Below are 24,636 nucleotides of genomic sequence, written 5' to 3'. Positions count from 1 at the left end.
GCTTGCGCACAGAGGCACGGAGCGCAGGAGTGCCCAGTGCGCATGTGCGAGGTCCAACCGTCACAAATCTCTGCGATTGTTTGTGGGACGCGCTGGGTTGTTTTCCAACGATGGTGCGAGCTGGCTGGGCGTTTCTGGACATTTGGAAATTTTAGAATCTCCCGTGAGAGAGTCGTCTTCGCATGCGACTGGGGCTAGAGTGGCGTGGAGCTTCAGGATGCAGAAGGTCTCGTCCCCCAGAGAGCTCCCCTAAAAATACTCTGTAAATCTCCTTATCCCTCAGTTTATTCCTTTCCACATCCCTCTGGGCCCCAGGCTTTCTCCATGGAATTTAACAGATGTAACTACAGAAAGCTGTTTTCATGGTTCCAGAGATTGTGGCGACAGGTGTCATCAAGTGCAAACTTAGGAGAAACCAACGCAGTTTCTCCAGGTGAAATGAAGACGCGTTTCCGCGTGCCTCCTGACCCTTCCCTGTGGCCCAGCGTTCCGTCTGCACATTTTCTTCACCTATATTTTAGTTTTTGCTTTTATTTTCCCCTAATTAAGTCTCTAAATTCAAGATTTATTTTGGAGCATGGTGTAACATATGAGAACTTTTTAAAAAATGGTTATCCACTTGTCCCAAACAATCCATCTTTCCTCACCTAGTTTACCCCTTAATCTTACATTTAATTCTCGGATGTTTTTTCTGTTTCTGGGTTTTCCATTCTGGTCTGCTTCTTATAGCGTCAGTAGTGTGTAAAATAGAAATATCTATTACAGGTCCAAGGTTTCCCTCCTTAGTCTTCCTTTTCAGTATTCTCTTGGGAATGTTTACCTCTACATTATTTGAGATGAATTTTTAATCACTATGCCAAGCTAAAGAGAGATCTTAGTGAGATTTTGATTGTAATTAGGTGAAGAGAATTTTAACTGAGAATCAGTCTCTTGTATCAGTGTATCCAGGTACATGTTATGTCTCTCAATTTGTCTTATTTTATGTCCTTCATTAGCCTTTGGTAGCTTTTTTCATTAAGTAAATCCTGTACACTTCTTGATATATCTGTATCTGGGCGCTTTTTTTTCTGTAATGGTATATTATTCTTTCATTATAATTTGTAAACGATTATTGTTTGATATCTGTGTATTCGTTTGACAACAAGAGTGAAGAACTTTTTTAAGCTATAATTTTGTAACAGGAGAAAGAGTTGATAGTTTCTGGCAGTACTTAAGGAAGGCACAAACTGGTTGGTATAGATTGAAGAATATTGAAGAATAGTATGCAGGTGAAAAAAATCAAGTAGAATGCAAACAAGTACTCTGTTTTTTATTGAAGTATAAGATCGTTGCTACAAATTTAAAAAATCAATATAGCTAAATTTCCCTAAAATTCTATTAGCCAAATTTTTCAGTAATTAGCTAACTAATAGGGACATCTAACTTTCGTGTTTCCTCTTAATAGTCTCTTTGCTCCTTTGCTTTATCCACCCAAATCTGTTTCCCACTCCTAAATCTAATCATCATAGTGACCTTATGGAATCTTATCATCTCCATTGTTATGAAACCTCTTATGCTTTATCCTTGTCCCATATCTTTAAAATTTCCCAAACTTTAAATAATCTTTTCCCTTGCTTCCATCTTTCTCTATCTGCAACTTGTGTTTCCATCTTTATTCCATTTCTTAGGAATAAAGCAAAATAGGTTGACTCCATACTCCATACTGGTAGAAACAGGCGACTGTATACAGAAACTCCTTTTAATGTAGTACTTGATCCAGTAATTATACAATTACTGTAATTATACAGTTACAATACAATTAAACCAAACCTGGTATTGTGGGTGAAACAGACAGAAGCAGAAGCAGGCTCACAACAACAGTTAATACAAAACCAGCTATCCCAAAACTCAGCAGGTTCCTATTACATTTGTTGATGATTTCAAGATCAAAATCATGTTAATGATTTTAAGAATTTTGATTAACCAAATTAAAAAGTAACAGATACCACCATTGCACAAGATGCACCAGCAAAATTTGAAAGTTTGGCAGCCATATTTTACAGCAAGACAAATGCGTAGATATTAATTTAGGTACTTATTCTTCAGAGGCCGTTTAATGCCATTTTGTGCTTTGTAGGTTGAATGATTTGACAACAAATTGCTTGGAATTAGTGACTCAGAAGTCAGGTGTCCAGACCTTCAGCAGAAATTGCTGCTGGGGGAATTCCCTGGAGGTCCAGAGGTTAGGACTCCTCGCTTCCACTGCAGCAAGCACGAGTTCCATCCCTGGTTGGGGAACGCGGCACAGCCAAAAAAATAAAAAGAAAGAAAGAAAGAAAGCAATTGTGCCGAAAAACTCTGGAGGGAGGCAGGGTCCCTGTTGAAGTGATAGCTGGTTCCAGGACAGTGTCTTCACTGGTGAAAGAGCAATGAACAAAAACAAAACAAAAAACAAACAAAAAAACATTTCTCAGGTCTATCCAGCTTAGCTGCACCAAATGGTTTTGATGTGTGTGACTGGTTTCAACTCTGATCACCCACAATTTTCTTCCTATGATACCCCAACCAGAGAATAATCTTTTGTCCTCTATTTGACTCCGCAGTACTCCCCAGTGTGACCTATGAGACCAGTAAAGGCTCCCTATTGTGACATCTGAAGAAGACTCTGACACTTGCTGATGCAGCCTGCAATGAGGGTCAAAGACACTACCAGGCTGTAGGGAGATAAGAACCACACACCAGGACTCCAGGTAGGTTGTCAAGATTTGGTTGACTCTAGTGTTTCTGTATAGACCAGAGATACTCAAGGAGTATATGCTAGGCCAACTCTGAACTTCTGTATGTCCTTGTCAAATGCTACCTGGATCCCCAAGCACTTGAAAGCTAAGATTCCCAGATTTCTTTGCAAACAGATGCCCTCTAGAAAGTTGTTGCTTGGGGACTTCCCTGGTGGTCCAGGGGTTAAGATTTCACACTCCCAGTGCCAGGGGCCCAGGTTCGATCCCTGGTCAGGGAACTAGATGCCACATGCTGCAACTAAAAGAGCCCAAGTGCTGCCAACTAAGACCTGGCACAGCCAAATAAATAAATAAATTGTTTTAAAGTAAAGTTGCTTAGAGCTCCCATGCCTATCTAAGACTCAAATAATGCCCTGGTGGTTTCCTGCATATTTATTTAATAATTATTTATTTAATATTTATTTAACATATGTTAATGGAATTAATAATGTCAGAGTAATACCTGTTTTATGATGAAAAACATGTTATGGATGCCTTAACAAATTCAGGTGGATCCAGTGTAATCACAAGGGTCCTTCATATGTGGAAGGAGGAGGCAGGAGTGTCAGAATGATGTGAGAAAGACTCGACAGGTCATTGCTGGCTTTGAAGATGGAAGGGGCCACAAGCCAAGGAATACAGGTGGCCTCTACAAGTCGGAAAAGACAAGAAAACTGATTGTCCTCTAGAACCTCCAGAAAGGAATGCAGCCTTGATGTTAGCTCAGTGAGAATCATTTCTGACCTCTGACCTCCAGAACTATACTATAAATATGTGTGGTTTTAAGCCACGAAATTTGTGGTAATATGTTAAGTGGCCATAGCAAATTATGGAGGGAGGGAGCTAGGAAGAATGGAAGAAGTGAAGATAGAGGGCAACAAAGAAGACTGGGTAGAGAGAGTCTAAAACTGCAGCACAGTTCTAACAACATTTCTGGCCAGGCCAAAGGGGAATCCTGGAGCCAAAGTCATATGATAAATAAATCCTGCATCTTCCAGGAGTGGGCCTGTATTTTACCCCTATTGTGGGTACAATGACTGGGAGCAGTCGTGGGAAGCATGGGCATAGGACAGACGCAGACGTGGATCCAGAAGGACAGCTGCTGGGGCTGTCAGTCTACTATGTGTCCCAAGTAGGTTCCCCAGTTTGTCCAGGACTGGGGCATTCTTGGGACACAGGACTATCAGTGATAAAACCAAGACAGTCCTGGGAAAACTGGCATGGTTTGTTACCCTGTCCCTAGCAGTGGAGACCTGACCTGAGCATTTTCGTGCCCAACATACCCCTCATCTCTGTGGCCCCCTTAGGATAATTTCTGCTTATCATGGCAGTTTATAGCTGGAAAGAATTTTCACCCTCTTCCTACCTTGGCTACCTAGCCAGAGTAGACACCATCTGTGACTCCTGAGATTCCATAGGCAGACTGGGGTGTTTGTAACTTTTCTTTGTAACTCTCAAACATTGAAACTCACTAGGAATGCAAGTTAAAATTTCAGCTGTTTTACTTCCATACTTCTCTCCCATAGAATCCAGACTATCCCCTGTGTCCCTGACCCCCCAGCATTGTGAGGATATGGAGCATCAGTTGGCAACGTGCCTACTTTAGCCCTTCCAACGAGGGTCTTTGCTTCCTATGAGGAGAAGGCACTGAGCTTATTTTCTCTTATTCTTCTTATTATTCTCTTATTGGTACTGAGCTTATTTTCTCATGACTACAGTCAGCCAGCAATGCACTTCCATCTACAAGAAAAATGGGTTGGCATCTCTACTTCATAAAGTCTTAAGCCGTTTTTTGCTCCAGAGTCTGTGGCAAACATAGGACCTCTTAGTTTTATAGGGAGTTGGTACCAAGAAAGGTGTAATGGCCATCCCCTTTGTGGCCAAACTTTTTTCACTGGAAACAAATTAAGCACCTCAGTCACCAACCTGGGACCCAAGTGGGTTCTAAGAGGGGAAGGAGGTAGGGCAAAAGCTTAACATCACCCCTCAGAACCTTGCACATGGGGGACCCAGTGTTAGGGGAATGAGGCATAGTTACATCCACTCACTACTAAGGTGTTCCTTCTTTCATATTTATTTTCTTATTTATATTTTCTAACTTTTCAGCAATAAACATATGTTGCTTTTGCATAGACATATAGTGATTTGTTTCTAGTTAAAATAAAATAGCTTTAAATATGTTTAAAGAAAGTTAAGATAAATATTTTCTGTTAGATTATAAAATACATAATTAGTAAATATAAAAATATAATTATTAAATACTAGCCTACAGAAGAATAAGCATATTACTGGAAAACAGTAAGAGGTGAGAATGTATTAACATAAGAGAAACTATACAAATCAATGAGAATGATGTAGATTATTAATAAATGGTTTGGGAAAAATCAATTTGTGATAAGAAGTTAACTACATATCTCAACATATACACCAAAAGAAACTCCAGGTTAGTAAAAATGTTTAGTCTTTTTAATGAAACCACTAAATATTTTAGAAGAAAATATGGATGAGTGGTATTATTTGTAAGTTTTTGAAGATTTTTCAAACAAAAACAATGGAAGTGTCAAAAGAAAATATCAGTACATTTGGCCACATAAAATTTGTGACCAAAAAATTTAGTATAGGGCATTCCCTGGCAGTCCAGTGGTTAGGACTTGGTGCTTTCGCTGCCAGGGCCGGTGCAGCCACACACACACAAAAAGTATAAATGGGGCTTCCCTGGTGGCGCAGTGGTTGAGAGTCCGCCTGCCAATGCAGGGGACACGGGTTCGTGCCCCGGTCCGGGAAGATCCCACATGCCACGGAGCGGCTGGGCCCGTGAGCCATGGCCGCTGAGCCTGTGCGTCTGGAGCCTCTGCTCCGCAATGGGAGAGGCCACAACAGTGAGAGGCCCGCGTACCGCAAAAAAAAAAAAAAAAAAAAGTATAAATGCAAATACAGATAAGGCATTAACATGTATAATTAATAAAATTAATTAATTTTATTAATAAATAATAAAATACTTAATATTAATAATTAATAAAACATTGTTTACAATCAAGGAACTAAATTTTTTCAAAAGATTTTTTATGTGTACCATTTTTAAAGTCTTCACTGAATTTGTTACAATATTGCTTGTTTTATGTTTTGGTTATTTTGGCTGTGAGGCATGAAGGATCTCAGCTCCCCAACCAGGGATCAAACCCACACCCGCTGCATTGGAAGGCGAAGTCTTAACCACTGCACCGCCCGGGAAGTCCCCTAAATTTTTTTTTTAATGATCAAAGGATACAATCAGTTCACAAATTAACCATGGGTACCAGAAGCTTTCTACTCTTACTTGATATGGATAGGGGTTCAACTTCATCATCTTGCTTCAAGACAACATTTGCTCATCAAATGCTGATAATTCTGTGGTAGTTTAATCCACCGAGATCTTGATATTCTCACTACCTTACAGGACATCAAATTTACCCATTATGTGGATGACTTCATGCTGATGGTATTAGGTGCATAGGAAATAGGAGATAGTTTGAAAGTTCTGGTCAAAATTTATTTTCCCACTGTTATGATTTATGTTAACCCTCTTAAAAAAATCAGCATTATCCATTTAAAGAAATATTTCCCCCAGAGTTAAGCACAAATCCTAAACATCACCTTGGCATCACAAGTAATTTACAAAATGTAATGCTAACCATATAATCAGTTTTAACAGTGACCAACAGCAGCTTTGGTGGATAAATGAAATTTGTGATTCGGGGTACTGAGAAGCATAGTAACAGTTCACTTTTAGAAAAGGTGTATTTAAAAAAACAGGTGTATTTTTTATAAAACCCAACCAAGAGAGACATTCTTTTTACCTTATATGTACTCCTTTAGCAACTCTTTCTTCAAATTTTATATGAGAGGATTTGAGATCTTATGACACTAAGAAGAAGCACGAACCTAAGAATCTTAAAATCTAACAAGGATGAAGAAGCATACAGAAAGTGGAACCAGGGTACAAGTATGCACTTGCCCTCCTATCAACTTCCCAAACAGGAAGAAAAAAAATCACATTAAGTTTTGATAAATTTTGAAGTCAGTTTTCTTTGTGCTATAACAGTATAAAACATTATCTTCCAGCAAAATTAAAAATAAAAATTATGAACCTTTTGGCCTAGCAGAGTTAATGCTGACAAGATGCTTCTACTTGGTGGGAGCTATGCTCCCTCCACCAGGAAACATTGTGCATCAGGCTTTGCATAGTGTTTTTTTAAAAATTAATTAATTAATTAATTTAGGCTGCGTTGGGTCTTCATTGCTGCACGCGGGATTTCTCTAGTTGCAGCGAGCGGGAGCTACTATTCCTTGCAGTGCGTGGGCTTCTCACTGCGGTGGCTTCTCTTGTTGCAGAGCACGGGCTCTAGGAGCGTGGGCTTCAGTAGTTGTGGCACGTGGGCTCAGCAGTTGTGGCTTGCAGGCTTTAGAGTGCAGGCTCAGCAGTTGTGGCACACGGGCTTAGTTGCTCCGAGGCATTTGGGATCTTCCAGGACCAGGGATCGAACCCGTGTCCCCTGCATTGGCAGCAGATTCTCAACCACTGCGCTACCAGGGAAGCCCCAGGCTTTGCATAGTTTGATTCACAAATTTCTTATAATCATTCAGTCATTTGATATTTTGGTTATAGTTGATTTGGGTTTCTTTTTAGATAACGATGCTTATTTCCAAATAATATAAACAGTCTCTCTTTTGTTCTTCCTGGAAATTCTTTAGCAACCATCTTCTCCAATCCTCCATATCTTGTCTCTTCTTTCTCTGTCTTCTCGCAACTCTGTCTCTTTCATCACCTAGTTCAGAACTTCCAGGAGAGTTATACAGACATTCCTAACATCTCAAGTTTACCAACAACTGGTCTTTAACATGCCTCAGGACTGTGAATGGAGGCAACTGGTTGATCAAAGATAAAACACATCTTGTATGAAATCAATCCAGAATACTTAAGGAGTTTCACATGCTGCAGGTCTTAAAGTTATCTTTTTAATCCAGTTAACAGATCCTTCTATGTAAAAGATACTGTTAGCCTGGCACTCAGTCCTACCTTGCACATTTTATCTTCCAAAAAAGAAGGCAGATTTTCCTCAGGAAGACATTCCATCTTCTTTATTGTTACAGTCACTGCGATGTTTTCAAAGACGAAAAAACCACTTACTACTCATGTTCTCTATGGCATTATTTAACCATCTATGGAGAATCTGACCCATCTGTTCCAGTGCTCTGCCTGATGGGGGAATTAGGATCAATCTACTGAATGCCTATTATTCTTTCACTCACTGAAGATTTTTTAGCTGTCTACTTATAAAGCACTGCATTTAGTCTTAGAGATACCAGTGTTCAAGACTCCTTCCTAGAACTCAACACCAGGTGGGAAAAGGCAGACACAGAAACAATAAATTAGAGAACAGCTTTTTTCTTCTTCTTCTTCTTTTCTTTTGGCCGCGCCATGTGGCATGCAGGATCTTAGTTCCCAGACCAGGGTTTGAACCTGCGCTCCCTGCATTGAGAGTGTGGAGTCCTAACCACTGGACCACCAGGGAAGTCCCCAATAACAGCTTCTTATGAACATACAAATCAAATGCTATGGAGAAAAACAGTTGGACACGTAGCCTAAATGGAAAAGGGCTATAGAGCAAGACTAAGAAGTCATCAGCATACAGATGATACAAAAATATAGAGAGAAGCTGAAAGGACAAAGGATATATAACCTTAGAGTTTACCAACATAAAATGGAGAGCAAAGAATAAGATCCCACAAAATAATTCCTGAATTTTAACATAATCATAGAAATGTTATCAACAGAATAAAGGGGGAAATAAGAGCTGTAATCAACTAAAAGCAGTTTCTCTTGTCCCCATTTTAACAATAAATAGATCATTCTACTAAATCCCTAGATTAGCTATTTCAATATTAAAAGTATTAAACTGATAATGATTATGGAAATATAACATGACTAAATTGCATAGGAATTTTAAGGGGAAAGAATACTGAACCATAATATAGTACAATAAAATATCATATAAGGGGGAAGAGGAAATAAAATCATATAAAAATACCAAGACATTTATGTTGCTTCCATGATGTTTTGGATATTGCAAATAGTGCTGCTATGAACACCGGGGTGCATGTATCTTTTCGATAAATGTCCACTGACAGGTGAATGGATAAAGAAGATGTAGCATACATATACAATGGAATATTACTCAGCCATAAAAAAGAATGAAATAATGCCATTTGCAGCAGCATGGATGGACCTAGAGATTATATTAAGTGAAGTCAAGTCAGAGAAAGACATCATGATATCACTTATATGTGGAATCTAAAAAAAATGATACAAATGAACTTATTTTATTTACGAAGCAGAAACAGACTCACAAACATAGAAAACAAGTTTATGGTTACCAAAGCGGATAGCAGGGGGGCGGTGGTCGGAGATAAATTAGGAGTTTGGGATTAACATATACATACTACTATATATAAAACAGATAAGGACCTACTGTATAGCACAGGGAACTATACTCAATATCTTGTAATAACCTATAATGGACAGGAATCTGGAAAAGAATATATATAGATATATATGTATAACTGAATCACTTTGCTGTACACTTGAAATACAACACTGTAAATTAACTATACTTCCATAAAAATTTAAAAAAATACCAAGACATTAGAAGCTTTGTTAAAATAGTTACTCACACACATATCCCATACATGATTATGATGGAAATTACACAAATATTTCAATTTTGAAAAATCTTATGAATAGAATTATATCACCCAGAAAAGTGTTCAAACAAAAATCTGTTAATATATGTAACCACTATTTTTGACTCATGGGATATAATTAGAAGGCAACTTCATCTCCCACTACCCTTTTAAATATTCAGAGGTTCTTCTCCCAACCCAGGTTGAAAACCCTTACTCTCAAGTAATAAGAAGTCCAGAGTTGCTTTAACTCACAAAGCACTGAAAAACAATGTCCAGCCCCACATAACATACAGAACTATAAAAATGCCAAGTCAGAGTTAATCAGCTAGGCCATGCTACAGGCAGACCACCTGCAGTAGGGGTGGAAGGCAGGCATGGTCCCCTCCTTTCCTGCCTCATCCCATCCTTCCTCCTTCAGCTGGCTAATCATGGTTTCCCATGCTGCCAGGTTCAAAACTGCAGGAGGCTGTAGAGTTCTTATGTGAGATGGTTTTGAGCAGTCTGGATCTGGCAATTGTTTTAAAGCTGACTCTCTCTCTCAGGGGCATTTCCGTGCCCACAGCTGTTCTCACCTGTAACTCCCTTGACCTAAGTGAATGTAATCCATTCTTTCTTCTTAGCTCTTAAGGAATCCAGAGCCCCTCTTTGGACTATCCTGTTCTGAGGCCTGTTCACGCCTCTAAGTGGCCTTTTGTGCGGTATCCAATGTGGATCCACCACCAGGGCTCATTTTCTCTCTTTCACGCTTGACTAACGTCCTCGATAAGCACTCAAACAGTCTTTGTCAAAGCAAATGCTGAGAGTGCAGAACAGTCTCAACACATTAGCAGTTCTTCTCCTGTCCTGAGCCAAAGTAACCTACGAGTTCCTTCAGATTCCAGGTTCCCTGGGTATGAGTTACATACCTGCTCCCAGAACTGCGGGAGATTAGATTCATATCGAGTTCCCCAAACCAGGTTTTACAACCTCTCTCCCTCTCACCCTCTCTCTTTGGCAGCTCTGTAATTTCTTTTTTCATGAAATACATTCTCAAATTCATAACAGATTAGCTACCCATTATATTCCCATATGAAGCATTGATACATAACTAAATTAAGTTTCTGTTTTAAAAGGTGGGGAGGGGTGTGTGTTGGGGAATCACATTCTTGCCCAAAAGAATAGGGATTCATGTGACAAAATGGGGACAGGGGAGAATCTGCATAGAAATAAAATCCTCAGTTCAAATGTATCAACTCTCCAAATTTTATGTCCACGAATAGGTGTTATTTTTTCAATTCAAAGATCAAATCTACATTCCAACATATTTTATTAAAATATTACATACTTACATTAAGAAAAATGCTTATAACTAGCCAGATTGTAGTAACTCAGTATTTACTTTAAAATGAATATGAACAAAGAATATCTAAAAATAAAACATGTATCAATTACCACAAGTAATCTATTGAATAGGTATAGGTTACTTGTAAAACTCTGGCATTGGGGTAGCTTTCAATGGACAGCTTTAAAAAGTTTACAAGTCCTCTCAAAGTCCATCCTTATTAAACTGATTTGGTTGAAATGTGATTCAGAATAAGCTGGGGAAATATACTTTCGGCATGATGAGGGGAGGAGGTTGACAAATCATCTCCATTTTTTAAAAAGCAGCTGTAAATTTGGATAAACTGTTTAATAAAACAGCCATTTCAGCACTCTGGAAATTAACTGAAGATCTACAACAAACTAAGAAGTGCTTATTCATGAAACCCAGTTAGGGAAAGAACCTGTGAGCCTGTGGGATTACTGTGCTGCCACATCCCGGGCCAGGTCTACGGGTGCAGTAGTTCAACCAGGGCAACAACAGACCCAGGGAACAAGACTTGTTGTCACTGCCAGAGGGGACTCATTTGATATGATGCATTGTAAGTTAACCTGGGAGCTCAGTGGTAAGCAAACAAGGCTCAGTGAGGTTGTAGTCCTGTTTGGGGCAAACAACAGAGTAGCCAGGGATTTCACTGGAAGTTCTAGGAGGTAAGACAGCCATCTGGGTTGGATAAGCACTCTATATACTCCAGATGTACAGGCATGCAAAGCGGAAACTGAAGCTGATTCAGGCCACCCACATACCCATGGTTGCCAAAGCCTGCACATATGCACAAGGGAGAAGCAAAAAAGCCCATCAGAAAGCTCAGACCAGAGCAGACTTGAAAATGACCTGAACACTGTATGTACTTGCCAGCCCACACAGATCCATTGGCAGAGTGGAGGCCTGACTGATGGGGTTTGAACACAACCTCTGTCCAGTCTTTGGCTATATGCTAAGCTATGCAATCCAGCAGCAATGCTTAGGAAGCAAGATTTATTATTTTAAAAAATGAGTAGAGACATCGGTGACTGCACACTGCCGTGGAGACAGATTTCACAAATTTACTGGTGGCAAGTTACTAAATAAAACAAGAACAACCCTCAGGGGAAAAATTCAGAATTAGTAATTGCTACATTATCTGAAATTCAACAAGATTACAAAGCAAAGAAAGAAGAAAGTGTACCCTTACTGAGGAAGAAAAGCATTCAATAGGAACTGAGTATCTCCAGATGTTAGAATGAGCAAAGACTTAAAAGCAGCTATTATGAACAGGTTCAAAGAACTAATGGAATTCATGTTTAAAGAATTAATGAGAGCTATGATGAAAATGGTGCAATGCATGAAGAATCTCAGTAAAGAGATACAAGGTATATGAAAGAACCAGATAGAAACTTGGAGCTGAAAAATATAATATCTGAAATGAAAAATTCAGTTGAAAGAAGAAGAAAGAATCAGTGAACTTGAAGCTGAATCAACAGAAAGTATTCAATCTGAAGAGGAGAGGGAGAAAAGCAATGAAAAAAATGAACAAAGCCTCAGAGACCAGATCAACATATGTGAAAGGAGAATCCCAGAAGAAGAGAGAAAGGGCAAATAAATATATTTGAAGAAATAATTGCCAAAAATGTCTCAAATCTGATGAAAAACATTAATCTACAGATCCAAGAGGTTCAACGAATCCCAAGTAGGAAAAACTCAAGGATATCCACACTTATACACATCATAGTCAAACTGTTAAAAGACAAGACTAAGAAAAAATTCTTGAAAGCAGCAAGTGAAAACCTATTGGAAAAGGAGACCAAAATTACCATTAACAGCTGACTTTTCACCAAAAATAATGGAAATCAGAGGCTGTGGGACGACACACTCAAAGTGATTAAAGAATAAACTGTTGGGCTTCCCTGGTGGCGCAGTGGTTGAGAGTCCACCTGCCGATGCAGGAGACGCGGCTTTGTGCCCCGGTCCGGGAAGATTCCACATGCCGCGGAGTGGCTAGACCCGTGAGCCATGGCCGCTAAGCCTGCGCGTCCGGAGCCTGTGCTCCGCAACGGGAGAGGCCCAACAGTGGGAGGCTCGCGTACTGCAAAAAAACAAAACAAACAAAGAAACAAGGCAAAATAAAGACATCCCCAGATAAAGACAGAGGACTTAAGATTATATAAGCCAGTAGTTAATAATTGTATTAAGTTGTTGTAACACGTACAGATGTAACATGGCAACAATAGCACAAAGGAAAGAAAGGGAGATATACTGGAACAAATTTACTGCATTGTGACAGAATTAAACTTGTATTATTTTGAAGGAGCCTGTGATTAAGAGTGATAAATGTGTACTGTCTTCCCTAGAGCAACTGCTAAGACATAACTCACAATAGGAGGAACAGGGAATTTCCTGTTAGTCCAGTGGTTAGAACTCCGTGCTCTCACTGCCAAGGGCCCGGGTTCAATTCCTGTTGGGGAACTAAGATCCCACAAGCCATGCTGTGCAGCCAAAAAAGAAGAAGAGGAACACAGGGATCTCTTTAGATATGAGAAAAACAGAAAACAAATAGCAAATGGCAGATGTAAAAGCCACTACATAAATATTAAATATGAATGAACTAAACACCCTACTCAAACAACAGAGATTTTCACACTGGATTAAAAAAAAACAAGATTGGGCTTCCCTGGTGGCGCAGTGGATGAGAGTCCGCCTGCCGATGCAGGGGACATGGGTTCGTGCCCTGGTCTGGGAAGATCCCACATGCCGCGGCCAGCTGGGCCCGTGAGCCATGGTCGCTGAGCCTGTGCGTCCGGAGCCTGTGCTCCACAATGGGAGAGGCCACAACAGTGAGAGGCCCGTGTACCGCCAAAACAAACAAACAAACAAAAAAACAAGATCCATATGATAAAGGACTTGTCTTTAGAATATATGATCTCTTACAACACAGAAGACAACAACCCAAAGAGGGGAGGGAGGATTTCAACAGACATTTCTCCAAAGACGATATACAAATGACCAAAAGCCTAGCAGAGGATGTTCAAAATCACTAGTCCTAGGGAAATGTAAATTAAATCTACAATGAGATTCTACTTCATACCCACTAGATTGGCTTTGTCAAAAAGACAAGACTATAAGAAACACTGTACAAGATATGGAGAAATGGGAACCTTCATACACTGGTAGTTGGAACATTAAATTATATAGTTACTTTCAAAACAGTTCATCAGGTTCTTAACAAGTTAAACAGAAACTCACCACATCACACAGCAATTTCTAGAAGTCTACCAAGACAAATGAAAACGTGTCCAGGCAAAGACATGTATACTCATATATATATAAACACAGAGAGAAGGGGAGGGAAGGAGGGAGGGAGGGAAGAGAGGGGGAAGGGAGAAAGGAAGCAGGGGCAATAAAAAATGGGCAAATGAAAATAACTGGTATATCTGAATCAAGGGTATATGAGAATTCCTTGTATTATTCTGGTAATGTTTCTCTAAGTTTGAAAGTACATCAAAATTTTAAATTACCCAAATAAAGGGCAAGAATATCATGTAGCAAGCTCCCTCTACCAACCTCAACGAAGACCATATACAGCTTAAAAGTTACTAGAAAACTGTAGGTAATTTTAATAAAATCACTTCAAGAATATAGTATGGTTGTAAAACCACTACAATGTGCTCTAAAATAATTTTTCTACTGAGTTAAATAAAGTCATCTGTAAATTCTGTAACAACACATTCATATTCACAAAATCTGACTGAAAAATAAACACAACTTTCCATTTCTAACACAGCATAATTCAAAAGTTCACTCTGAATGGGACTGGGTTCTTGGTTTTATTTTGGTTTTAACGCAAAGCATAATTACATAGTTATTCATAATTTGAGGTGTGTTACTTGTTTATTTAACAAAATACTGCTGCTCTGAAGTAAACTTCATTTTCAGAGTGATAGTAATGTTAAAAAAAAAGACCATGAAAATGCAAGCTGCATTTTAAAAAGCTTATAATAATCATTTAAATTCCGATTGTATCTGTAGGTTCACAATTCTCTACTCTTAGATTTGTTTTTAAAAAACACTTTATATATGGTCAATCTAGATCATAATTAAGTGCATCTTAATGAAGTTTCCACTGATGTATGTAGAAATATGATTTACCAATAGCCAAATAGCATCATTTCTTTATCAAAGATAAGTGGTACTATCTAGAAATAAAGACAATCCTTCAAGAATTTTATTTTCCTAAGTAAAAATACTTCCCAAGAGCTAAAGGCACAATTTCTATTCACGTCTAGCACTATAACCAACCATAAAATCATTACTTATTTTCAACTTAATAACTGATTGACATTTCTCAAACAAGCTGTTTTCAATCCTGATAGTTCTTTATTTTCTTTAGTAAATTGCTGATTGCAGTAGGTGTCCATCATGAGAATAATCAAAATTAGATAAATGTGACAAAAGACTGACAAAGTGTTTCACACCCTTGAGTGATACCAAGAATGGGAGAAAAGTGTTGCAAAATACGACTACTGCAGTGCTACTATGGTCTTGCAATAAAACCAACAATGCATCAAGAGCTATCATCTCACATCCAATTTCTTCCCCTCAAGAACAATCTGAATCTCTTTGGCATCCAAAGTCTCATAGGTCAATAAAGCTTCTGCTACATTCTTGTGCTCTTTTGCATGAGTCTTCAAGATATGTTTTGCTCACTCATACAAATCCTGAAATACAAAGCAGATATGTAAGAGGCAGAAACCTTAGGAGAAGCACAAACCCTCAATGAGATAAAAAGCCTTTATGCACCCTAAAAAAACTATAAAATCTATTGACTTCTAGTTATGAAAGATAAGTGCATTTAAAAGCTTGGTTCCCTAAAGATAACTCTTTCATACTTTCAAATGTTACATTTTTAACCTCAAAGTCTATCATAGAGATAACTGAGGACTACTTAAACAAAAAGCTACTTAAGAAATAAAATTATACACTGTACTTATCTGCTTTCTAAATAAGGTCTGTGAACACAGAAATCTATTTCTCTTTTCAGTATACGTGCTAAAAGGAAAGGGAGTTTGCTCCTTTTGCCTCTTGAGATTTCACCAATTTACTCAATCTAGAATGGCCAGAAAAGATATAATTTCCATTCTTTTACTTGGTAACACACTCACCTCTCAATACAGTAATACAGTATCATTAGAGGTGATCCCTGACTTCCGTACATTTGATTTTTTTTGCAACCCACCTTGAACTTTTCATTTAAATCCTTCAACTCTCTTTCCAAAGGTGAGTCTGAATTAAGTTTATCAGCTTATGAATAATGGCAGTAATAACAGTTCATTTTTGGCAGTGTCATATTTGCCTGTACAATGTTTCTGCCAATATTTTACTAGCGAATTATATTTTTGTCCTTATAAACTTGGGTGGAAAATGTAAAAATGAATTTACTAAAACCAAGAAGCACAGGTCATATAAACACAATACAATTACTAGACATTTTGAACATAACCATGTCCAAGTAAAATAATCAAATTAAAGAAAATACATAAAATATTAGAAATATATCAGCTAAAGAAGGACTGAATATTTAAATCACAATGTAAATTGTTCTGGGCTTCCCTAGTGGCACAGTGGTTAAGAATCCGCCTGCCAATGCAGGGGACACGGGTTCAATCCCTGGTCCTGCAAGATCCCACAAGCCGCAAAGCAACTAAGCCCGCGCACCACAACCACTGAAGCCCCGCACTACAGCCACTGAAGCCCGTGCCCTAGAGCCCATGCTTAGCAACAAGAGAAGCCACCGCAATGAAGAGCAGCCCCTGCTCGCTGCAACCAGAGAAAGCCCACATGTAGCAACAAAGACCCAATGCAGCCAAAAATAAAATAAATAAATTTATTTAAAATATATATATATATACATATATGTGTATATATATATATATGCATATATATATATATGTATATATATATATAACTTGTTCTTAGCCTATGGCCAGAATAAAATAAAGATCCAGTCTATGATCAGGGGTTCCAGTCTATGTCAAAGATCCAGTCTATGACATAGTTAATCACGGCAGCAACGGTGCACCTATTAACTTTATAAAACAGAGGAACTTTAGTTTTTTTGCAAGCACCCAAATATTTAGGCACATTTTGACTAAATAGATAAATAAACATTTAAAAAAAGAACATTACCCTCAGACGGATTCTGGTTTCCTGTTCAATAGTAGATTGTGTTTCTGGACTCAGTTTCCCTGTATCACTGTAGGTCATAACTCCAAGCTAAAATCAATGAAAAGAAAGAAATCCAACAGAAAAACCTCCAACACTAATGTATGTAACAGAGGAAGTACTATCCTATACATAAGAAAATAAATATCATGGGGGCAAGGAAAAAATACAATATAAAAATGCCCTTGAGGGCAAAAAAACTTCATTATTCTTCTGAAAGTATAATACTAAAAAGTGTGAACAAGAGAGAAAATTTTAAATCCTAAGTATCGTTCTGAGTACCTTCTTAGAAAACCTTAGCAGCTATTCTAGTCCAGAAATCCACAATTCACAGAGTACTGGAATTGCTTTATGGAGCCACAGTGATAATGTAAGAATGTGAAGTATGTGGAAAGGGCAAAGTAAGCAAGCTCAACAAGTAGGTCTTCGATGTCATATGAATAAAAAAAGCTAAAGAATTTATATTATCATTTGGTTAATTCATGAAGCAATAACTCTTACTGTTTGAGCAGCTGGAATGGAAAGAGTATGTTACATTTCTCAGAAAATGACATTTAGTTTAGAGTCAGCTTTGTTAAATCCATTTGGAATGAGACAGGGGAAAATCTATCAATTTATAATGAGAATCCTCTCTCACAAAGAGACACTTGGCACATCAACATTTGATACATGAGGAAGGATTAAAATTAGCCATTACCTTTTCACTCATTCCAAATTTGGTGACCATCTGCTTTGCTATTTGGGTTGCATTATCAAAATCACTGGAAGCACCTGAAAATTTGAAATATACATAAAACTCAAGTTAAAAAAAATCTTTAAACCAACAAACACAATTTGAACCAAAGCTATTCTTTACAGCCAACCTGTTGTAATATGATCAGCTCCAAATATAAGTTCCTCTGCCACTCTTCCTCCCATACTGACGTCCATCTGAGCAAGAAGCTGAGCTCTAGTTTCGTTCCGTCGATCATTTTCAGGCAACAGGTACACCCAGACAATTGAAAAAGAAAGAAAAAATTCAGACACAGTTTTGAAACACTCACATTAATAACCTGAATTATCATTTGTCTCTCATGACCTTACTTAATACCATGATGCTGAAAGCTCAGCGGCATTTAATAGAGATGGTCATGGTGATTGATTACCAAACCAGCTATGTATAAAATGAGGAAAGCAAAAGTGCAGTTTATAAATAATAAGTAGTTAATGCTGCAATACAACTGTTTGTCCCTCGTTGCACAAAAATGTTTAAAACATCTATAGGGACGTCCCTGGTGGTGCAGTGGTTAAGAATCTGCCTGCCAATGCAGGGGACACGGTTCGAGCCCTGGTCTGGGAAGATCCCACATGCCGCGGAGCAACTCAGCCTGTGCGCCACAACTACTGGGCCCGTGCTCTAGAGCCTGCAAGCCACAACCACTGAGCCCATGTATCACAACTACTGAAGCCCGCACGCCTAGAGCCTGTGCTCTGCAACAAGAGAAGCCACCGCAATGAGAAGCCCACGCACCGCAATGAAGAGCAGCCCCCTCTCGCTTCCACTAGAGAAAGCCCGCGTGCAGCAAAGAAGACCCAACGCAGCCAAAAATAAAATTTAAAACATAAATAAATAAAAATAAACGTCTATAATTAGATATGAAAATGAAACTTGTACTCAATGAGAAAAAACTTAGAAAAACTATTGAACCAGTCACTATGATACATAATTTCTTTCGAGGGGAAAAGAGCAACTACATATTTAAGAATTATACTTTGCTGTCATTCCTGAATTACATTTCATAATGTAAATATATTATCTGAAATATTAAGGATATCCTTTATTAGCAGGTAAATTTCACAAGTATGTCTGATTTCAAGACACTTGAGGAAGCTAAAGAAGAAAGTATCAACACACCTAGGAAGTAGCTGAATTTTCTTTTGAAATGTTTTCATCAGCAATTTCCTACATAAGCTCCTGGGGAGCACTATTTGAAAGAAAAGAAAAACTAAAGATACATGTCCAAGTGTTGGCCCTCGTGGCATGATTGTAGCTTTGTTGATAGGCATAGCATCTTTAGTGTAATATGCAATAATAGCGTGACCAGATTCATGACACGCTGTGATTGTTTTGTTTTTGTTATCAATTTCCACACTTCTTCTACGCTCAGGCCCTAAGAATAAAAATTTACTTAAGTAAAATACTCCATTAAGAAGGTATATTTAAATGAATGAAGCTCCTTTGTCTCAAAGTCATTCTTAGAGTCATATGATTTAATATCATTAATAAATATTTTAAAAGTTTGAAAGTTTAAAAAATGAGTAGATTCCACTCTACAACACATGTAAACCATAATTTGTCAACTGAAAACCAAACTAAAAACTATCATCTTAATCTTTATATCAAAAGGAAAAGCTTTATTCTATTTCTAGAAAACAAACTTCTAATTTAACAGGAATATCATAACTAACCTGTTTTGAAGGCAATTCAAGATTTAAAATAAAAATTAAATTCTGAAAAACAATAAAATTAGGTATTCTTTTATCAGCAATATCAGACAATAGGAAAGACATGGGCACTCATGCCCCCAAAGAGTGTAATATAAGTTATAATACATTTGTTCTGTAACAGGCCAAACTGTGTTGCTCTGTTAGAGTATATATTTGCATGTTTCTATACCTTTCTTTTTTATAAACTTTCTCTCAAAATTAAGAGTTTTTTCTCGGACTTCCCCGGTGGCGCAGTGGTTAAGAATCCGCCTGCCAATGCAGGGGACACGGGTTCGAGCTCTGGTCCAAGAAGACTCCACATGCCGTGGAGCAACTAAGCCCATGCGTCACAGCTACTGAGCCTGAGTTCTAGAGCCCATAAGCCACAACTACTGAAGCCCACGCACCTAGAACCCATGTTCCACAAGAAGAGAAGCCACCACAATGAGAAGCCCATGCACCGCAATGAAGAGTAGCCCCTGCTCGCCGCACTTAGAGAAAGCCCGCATGCAGCAACGAAGACCCAATGCAGCCAATAAATAAATTAATAAAAAATTTAAAAAAAGAGTGAATTACCACCAAACCAAAAATTACCAAGTGGCAATTTAAAAAAAAGAGAATTTTTTCTCTAACATAATGAACAGTATAACATAGGGGAAAAAAAAAGAAAACCTACCCATTAGGATATTATCTGTGGAAAACTCTAGTTCCGTCATGGTTACCACTTCTTTTCCATCAACAGCTGCCTTTAAAGCAGCTTGGTTCACAAGATTCTCCAACTCTGCTCCAGAAAAGCCAACAGTACCTCGAGCTATGATTTCTGGATCAACAGCTATATGCAGACAGGACACAATATTAAAATTTCAGAAGAGCTAATAAAAAGCTCTTCATAAAGAACTCACATTGCAAAAGAAAAAAGAAGATAGCCATCATGAGCTGTAATTTTACAAAAGCTTACTTCACTAAATTCTAAGGGGAAAAATGCCAAAACTGCTAGTAAACACACCATTAAAATTGTCATTGGGACAAATCACAAAAGTTATTATATTTAAATAACTTTGTGATAAACAGAGAAAGGTAGAGTTGCCAGATAACGATTTACAAACCTTTAATTATGGCCTAACCACAAACTGAAAAAGCACATTCATAGACGTTTTGTTTTCAGAATTTCATCTTGAAATAACTTTGGACATAGAAGCCCCCCTTATTATCGGAAACATATTTGGTTTTAAGAATTGATTCAGGTATCTTTGAAAATACTGCAGCTTTAATAGCTGCTTTTATTACTCAGGTAGTTCCATAATATTTCCATGTGTTTTGTTTTATAGTCTGCTTCCCCTCTTTTGGCCCCAAAGTGACTATATCATGAGGTACTATGCTCATAATATACAGGTGCTTTTTATATGATTTTATATTTTACATTCATCTAAAGAAACATTTATACATAGATTTCATCAAGTATTATCTAAGTACTCAAAAGAAAACTTTCTTTAGAATCGGGATTCAAAATGACAGAATCTCTGGACACACGTTCATTGAGAAATGGACTTTATGGACAAACAAGAGGAGAGAAAAATAGACATTTAAAGGAATTTGTCTTTTAAGACATCCTGAGTAAGGACCACAAACAGGGTGGATTGATATATTACCATTTTATGGAGATAATGTCTGTATCGTCGAATTAAGACTTACACTGATCAAACTTTATCTTATTGAGATACCACTTCAAGATTTCTGTTCGACCTTTTACATCTGGCCTGGGAACTGTAACCTGCATGTCAAAACGACCAGGACGTATTAAGGCGCTAAAGGGAGAATACAAAAAGAAAATATAAATTAATAAGCTGACTGTGCTGAAGGTCAAGTTAAACAGGACTGACATCCTAAAGAGAAGATGGAAAGACAATGGCAACCAATATTTATTTTGAACATAAATATTCAGATTAGTTCCTTATAAAACGTGGCTCAAAGAACAGTTTCAATAACCAGAAGGCAGAACAAAGGTTCATATAGATAAATGTGTGTGCATCTAGATAGCATACAGCCCTTCAGAGACAAAGACATGCAAGTCAGCCAGTCAAGGAACAAATAATTCTACAGCAATCTATTATGAGAGCTACACATCCATCTTACTGCTATTAAGTACAAAATGTTAAACTAGAGTCTTAGGCAAGAACCAACTATTAGATCAAATGAAAGTATGAATAACTTCTATATAATAAAACCAATAAAACTTTTAAACTATAGTAAATTTTATTCTAAAAATCCTCTCTACCCCCCACCCAAAAGCTTTGTGATGTTTAAGTTGTGAGCAGATTCTTTTAGCAGCTTTACTGAGATACAATTTTCATATCATAGAATTTGAAGTCGAAAACCCAGTGTTGTTTTTTTTTAACATCATTGTTGGAGTATAATTTGCTTTACAATGTTGTGTTATTTTCTGCTGTATAACAAAGTGAATCAGCTATACATATACATATGTCCCCATATCCCCTCCCTCTTGCATCTCCCTCCCTGCCACCCTCCCTATCCCACCCCTCTAGGTGGTCACAAAGCACCGAGCTGATCTCCCTGTGCTGTGCCGCTGCTTCCCACTAGCTATCTATTTTACGTTTGGTAGTGTAACCCAGTGGTTTTTAATATATTCAGAGTTGCCCAACCATCACCACAATCTAATTTTAGAGAATTTTTACCCCCTCCCTCTCTTCTCCAGCTGAAAGAAACCCCAAATCTACTGGCAGTTATTCCTCATTTTCCCTAACCTCTGGCAACCACTAAATTCCTTTCTGTTGCTATGGATCTGCTTATTCTAGACATTTCATATAAAAGCAATCATATAATATGTGATATTTTGTGATGGGTTTCCTTCACTTAGCACAATATTTTTAAAGTTCATCACTATTCTAGAATATATCACAAAAATTTTAATACTTACTTATCTAATGCCTCTGGGAAGTTTGTGGCTCCTATGATGATAACTCCTTCGTTGGGCTTAAAACTATTATAAAAAAAAAAGGACCTTTTCATTGAAAATTAAAACAGCACACATGTAGAAATGTTCTATGCAAAACAGTTTATCGTCAATCTTACTAACAGCAAAGAAAAGGGATTGATCTTTTTAATGCCCAAAATGATAAGGCATCTCTAATTGTGTTCTTAAAATGCCAGTGCACTTCAATAAAAGTGTTAATAATAAATCACCAGGTCATCTGTGGTTACATACCTTCATAATAATTTTTCTAGTTAGGAAGAGATGACCTGACACAAAAAGCTTGAGTCCCCGACTAATTTTTGAAAAACATTTTCAAGTTTACCAATTCAAATTATTTGCTCCTAGACTTCCAGAATGTCTTATATGACTTTAAGAAACAATTTTTTGATCTACAGCAACACTCAAAATAGGGTTTTATATTTCTTTCGTACATCATAGTAGTACTTAAAAATGCCTTATAATTCCATAATCACATAAACATTCTCTTCTACAATTTCAAACTTGTCTTTTCAGATTAATTTTTGAAAAGGAGTGTTCTTGTAGTCTCTTGAGTTGGTGTTTTACAATCAAATCTTTTCATTAAACTTAAAAATACTTTTTGCTATAATATCCAGGAAATGAATATTTGCACATATTCGTGAAAGAGTATATTTTATATCCTTAAACAAATGTTGCAATATATAATCGAAAAATTGAATCTCATAGTTTTCTTCCCCAGTCTTGTTTATATTTTCAAAAGTTCAGAACTCTGCATAGGTTTGCATCATTTAATTATACCAGGTTAGTATATTTTACAGATATTTATCTTAACATCATATGCTTTTCCTGAATAAGTTTATCTATTACTAATCCAAATGCACTTATCCAAATCTTTCTTCTAAGTCCCCTGGGTGCCTCAAATTTGTTATGCCCCAAACTGAAGACATTGTCCCTGATGCTTTCCTCTTTCCTGACTCTTTGTAAGCTACTCTGTCATCTGTCTTCCCCATCCTAGTAGATAACATCACTGAAATACCAAAGCAGGAAAAATCCTGGACTCCATCCCTCCCTGAAATCACCACATCCTGTTGCTCATCAAGTTCAGTATTTTCTACCTGCTTACCATTTTTCATTTCCTATTACTTTCTCACTTATAATTTTGAAATGCTCTTTTCTAGTTTTGCTCCCCTGATGTTCATCTTTACGTTGCTGCCAGAGTGACCTTTCTAAAATATATTTGTGAAGATGTAACACCTCTACTTATGTAGTGGATCCCCATCACATGAAGGAGAAAGTTCATGTTCTAGGAGGACACTTGCTTTTTTTGGTTTGGCTCTGATCCTCCAGTTTTGTCTCTCCATACCATTCCCGGTAACTGTGTTCTAGTTTTCCACGTGACTTGTTATGTTGTTTCATGCCTCGTCCTTTTGCTCAGGCTGCCTTTTCTAGAATCCCCTTCACATCCCCGCTCTACACTGTGTGTGTCTTTTAAGACACAGACCTGTCTTTGCAGCATTTCCTGAGCTACCCAGATACAGCTGACTCCTCTTTCCTGTGTGCCCTTCCTGTACTCTGTTCACATCAGTTGTAGAGCTTTTGAATGATACTTTGCTGTTCTTACTTGTTTTCATGTAGCTCTACTTCTCCTGGAATACAGAGCAGAATCGGTCTTCTATTTATATTTCCAGCTTTTCTCCCAGGATAGTGCCGATGATTTGATAGATCCAGTAAATGTTTGTGGTCTTACTGATTGATTGAATGACCAAATGAATGAATATGATGTTTTCTGGAATGAGGTGTTTGTTTTGTTTTGTTTTTATAGGAAGGAGCAACAAATCCAGAAATTGGAGAAAAAGAAAATGATACTGATATTGAACGTGCTCCATAGGAGCAAACAGATCATAACAATTTGACTTTTTTTTTTTTTTTTTTTTTTTTTTTTGCGGTACGCAGGCCTCTCACTGTTATGGCCTCTCCCGTTGCGGAGCACAGGCTCCGGATGCGCAGGCTCAGCGGCCATGGCTCACGGGCCCAGCCGCTCCGCGGCATGTGGGATCTTTCCGGACTGGGGCACGAACCCGTGTCCCCTGCATCAGCAGGCAGACTACCACTGTGCCACCAGGGAAGCCCAATTTGACTTCTTTTGATGGAGCTCAGAAAAA

The 24,636-nt window shown here is 37.9% G+C and overlaps 1 long non-coding RNA gene across 1 annotated transcript; it reads left to right on the top strand.

The window, feature by feature from the left end:
* Positions 1 to 2: 2 nt before the first annotated feature.
* Positions 3 to 24,509, top strand: LOC309797655. Its single transcript, XR_014292763.1, has 3 exons — positions 3 to 226; positions 2,583 to 2,729; positions 24,428 to 24,509. It is a non-coding gene; the product is annotated as an uncharacterized lncRNA (long non-coding RNA).
* The last annotated feature ends 127 nt before the right edge of the window (positions 24,510 to 24,636 follow it).

The sequence above is a fragment of the Mesoplodon mirus genome (genome assembly GCF_964341445.2).
Source record: "Mesoplodon mirus genome assembly, contig: HAP1_SCAFFOLD_832, whole genome shotgun sequence".
In the NCBI taxonomy this organism is placed as follows: domain Eukaryota; kingdom Metazoa; phylum Chordata; class Mammalia; order Artiodactyla; family Ziphiidae; genus Mesoplodon; species Mesoplodon mirus.
The sequence above is the reverse complement of the archived record's forward strand: the minus strand, read 5'-3'. Positions and strand labels throughout refer to the sequence as shown.